At 43.9% G+C, this 4197-nt stretch overlaps 1 pseudogene; it reads right to left on the reverse strand.

Moving 5' to 3' along the window:
- Positions 1–3694: 3694 nt before the first annotated feature.
- On the reverse strand, positions 3695–3789 carry LOC111725704 (annotated as a pseudogene).
- Positions 3790–4197: the final 408 nt, after the last annotated feature.

Raw genomic sequence — 4197 nt, forward strand, 5'->3', positions numbered from 1 at the left:
GTGATCATTGTTGTTTAGCTGGCACGGGCTAGATTTGAACCTGACAGCTCTGGTGTATGTGGCTGGTGCCTTAGCTGCTTGAGCTACAGAAGCCGAGCCACATTCTCTTTTTATTTTTTTGAGACAGAGCCTCAAGCTCTCGCCCTGAGTAGAGTTCCGTGGCATCACAGCTCACAACAACTGCCAACTCCTGGGCTCAAGGGATTCTCCTGCCTCCACCTCCCAAGTAGCTGGGACTACAGGCACCCACCACAACGCCCGGCTAATTTTCTTTGGTAGGAGTGGTCATTGTTTGGCTGGCCCAGGCTGGATTCAAACCCGCCACTGCAGGTGTATGTGGTTGCCACCTTAGCCACTTGAGCCACAGATGCTGCACATTCTCTTTTTAACTTAGGACCCTAACTCCCTTCCTTCTCTTACCTGGTGCCCTTTATTTCCTTCTTAGTTATCGCAATTGGAATGAAATACTTGGCTACTTGTGTATCCTCTACTTCCCCAAATACATGGTAAAATAGTATAAAATTACATATTTCCTGGTCTACCTGCTTATTGTCTATCTCTAGAATGTAAACTCCATGAGGACATTATTCACCAGCACCATGTGAAATGTCAGCTTCTCAGATATCACTAGAACAGCCTGTTGAAAAGACAAAGCTGAGTTTATTCTTTCCCCTTTATAGTCTGACTGACTGCATCTGGTAGGAAGAAGGGCAAGCCCATCATATTTATTGAGACTTTAAAGTCTGGTTGTTGTGTGTGTGAGGGGTGGCTTTGTGCTGGGGTGGTAGGGGCAGGAGTGATTAGGGTGAAGGACATGCTATGATAGTTTGGGATGAACCTAGCCAAGGGAGGATGTTGAGGTGAGGGTCTTCAGAAAGTCTAAAGATACGAACTTTCCATTGCTTCTTTCTTTCTTTCTCTCTTTTTTTTTTTTTTGAGACACAGTCTCACTTTATCACCCTCAGTAGAGTGCTATAGCGTCGCAGCTATAGGGGGCCTAGGCGATTCTCTTGCCTCAGCCTCCCCAGTAGCTGGGACTACAGGCACCCGCCACAACACCCTGTTTTTTTTGTTGTTGTTGCAGTTTGGCCAGGGCCGGGCTGGAACTGGCCACCCTCAGTATATGGGGCTGGTGCCCTAGTCACTGAGCCACAGGTGCTGCCCATTACTTCTTTCTATTGATGAGTTGATTAATCATTCAAGAAGTTCCTAGAATGAACGATAAAGTTAATTTGAGGGCTAGGTGTGGTGTCTCATGCCTCTAATCTCAGCACTTTGAAGGGGCAGGGTGGGAGAATAGTTTGAGCCCAGGAGTTCAAGACCAACCTAAGCAATAGGCTCTACAAAAAGTTAAAAACAATTAGCCTGGCATCACGGTATGGGCCTGTAGTCCTAGTTACTCATGAGGATGAGGTGGGAAGATCCCTTGAGCCTAGGAATTTTTTTTTTTCATCAGAGCCTCAAGCTGCCACCCTGGGTAGAGTACCATGGTGTTACAGCTCACAGCAACCTCCAAATCCTAGGCTTAAGAGATTCTCTTGCCTCAGCCTCCCAAGTAGTTGGGACTACAGGAACCCACCATGACACCTGGCTATTTTTTGGTTGTAGTTGTCATTGTTGTTTAGCAGGCCCGGGCTAGATTCAAACCCGCCACCTCTGGTATATGTGGCTGGCGCCTTAGCTGCTTGAGCTACAGGCACCAAGCCAAGCCCCAGAATTCAAGACTGCAATGAGCTATGATCACACCACTGCACTCCAGCTTCGGCAGCAGAGCGAGACTCTTGTCTCCAAAAATAAAAATAAATAAAATTAATTGGAAATGTTCAGTTCATCTCAAATAATAGTTATGCTACTGAAGATTGAGGAATAGTCTGTCATATTAATGTAGATAGTAAGCTATGTGAGAGTACAGGCAGTCCTCAAGTTATAAACATTTGGTTTATGTATGACTCACACTTATGAATAGAGTCTATTACAAGTGCTAGGGAAACCTACCTGTTCCACTTTACATACAAATTCAACTTAGCAACAGACCTACAGAACCTATCTTGTTCATAAGTTGGGGACTGCTTATATGTGATTTCAGTTCTCAACCTATAGCAGTTCCTTGGACATAATAGATGCTTAATTAACATTTGTTGGTTGATTGAACTGGTTAACAGGTGAAAACTCTTTTAAGAGAACAGGGACCATATATGTCTCCTCCTCTGTTAATATTCAGTGCCTAGTACTGTGGCAAACAAGGATCACTTAATAACTATTTCTCAAATAGACAAATGCTTTATTTGGGATTTTAGTGGTTGACTTTTTTTTTTTTTGCAGTTTTTGGCTGGGGGCTGGGTTTGAACCCGCCACCTCTGGTATATGGGGCCGGCGCCCTACTCCTTTGAGCCACAGGCACTGCCTGTGGTTGACATTTTTTTTTTTTTTTTTGAGACTGGGTCTCACTTTGTCGCCCCAGGATTCAGTGTTATGGCATCATCGTAGCTCACAGCAACCTCAAACTCTTAGGCTAAAGTGATCCTCATGCCTCACCTTCCCAAGTAGCTGGGACTACATGTGCCCACCACAATGCCTGGCTTATTTTTCTATTTTAGTAGAGATAGATGGGGTCTCACTCTTGTTCAGGCTGGTCTCAAACTTCTGAGGTCAAGTAATCCACCCACCTCGGCCTCCCAGACTGCTACCGTGTTTCCCTGAAAATAAGACACTGTCTTATATTTATTTTTTCTCAAGAAGACACACTAGGGCTTATTTTCAGGGGATGTCTTATTTTTAAGTATAATACAACAATCTACATTTATTCAAATACAGTTAAGTCATCTTCTTCTGGAACATGACAGGAAGCCGACCTTGTTGTTGGGGCTGGCACTAGTGATGCCTGAACTCCTTTCCCTTAGCTGTTTGCACTTGTGCAATAGGATGCCGGCAACCGTGGTTACTACACGCGTACCCGCAGGTTGGAGAAAGGAGCTGTGGCAGATAAAAGGTATTCCAGTCTTCTTACTGCTCTGCACCCAAATGCATGTAGATATGCATAGCCACGCCCATCACTGGGTCTTATTATCAGGGTAGGGCTTATATTTAACAGATGCATAGAAATCCTGCTAGGGCTTATTTTTCGGGTAGGTCTTTTTTTCAGGGAAACACAGTAGTTGGCTACTAAGTGACTTATGGTAAGGTAGCTGGGAGTGTGTACAATGTGAATAAGTTCGATGAAGTGATGATCTACTCACATCTGGGTGGGGACTGACTAGGACACTGCAAGATTTCATCATCTCCTTTTTTTGGGGGGGAGACATAGTCTGACTCTGTCACCCTGGGTAAAGTGCATGCTGTGGTGTCATCATAGTTCACAGCAACCCTAAACTCCTGGGCTCTTGTAATCCTCATGCCTCAGGCTCCTGATTAACTGGGACTACAAGCACCCACCCAATGCCTGGCTAATTTTTCTATTTTTAGTACAGACAGAGTCTTGCTCTTGCACAAGCTAGTCTTAAGCTCCTGAGCTAAAATGATCTACTCGCCTCAGTCTCCCTGAGTGCTAGTATTACAGGTGTGAGCCAGCACACTTGGCCATTTCTTTTTTTTAACTTTCTTATGAAGTTTATAGAATTTTTAAAATTTATTTTCTTATTTTTTTACTATAAACTAGGTGACTACTAATATTATTTCAAAAAATACGTTTGGATTAAAAACTATGAAACACTTCACTAGTCTGTGTGTTATCCTTGCCACGCCAACCTTCTCTGCGTCCTTCCAGCTTTAGTATGCATGCTGCGGAAGCATACTTGTTTATTTACAATAAGTGAGACATTAGGTGAGACATACATATGGGCATGAGAGTGTATGCTGAGAATTCTCTCTCTCACTAGTACCCAGGTTCCCTTCCGCGAAGCCCATGGTACCTGTTTCTGTGTCTCCTTGCAGAAACATAGTCTGTGAATATATGGGATAATATGAGTGTGTAGGTGCACATATATTTTGCATTTTTGGTTTTTTCACTTAATATATCTTAGAGCTCGTTCCTTCAGTGGCTGTGTGTATGTGTTATATTTTGTCCAATTTTTTTTTGAGACAAAGTCTCACTATATTGCCCTCTGTGGAGTGCTGTGGTATCACAGCTCACAACGACCTCAAACTCTTGGGCTTAAGCAATTCTCCTGCCTCAGCCTCCCAAGCAGCTGGGACTACAGG

This window comes from Otolemur garnettii, unplaced genomic scaffold (assembly GCF_000181295.1).
Source record: "Otolemur garnettii isolate 467f Iridium unplaced genomic scaffold, OtoGar3 scaffold00046, whole genome shotgun sequence".
NCBI lineage: Eukaryota > Metazoa > Chordata > Mammalia > Primates > Galagidae > Otolemur > Otolemur garnettii.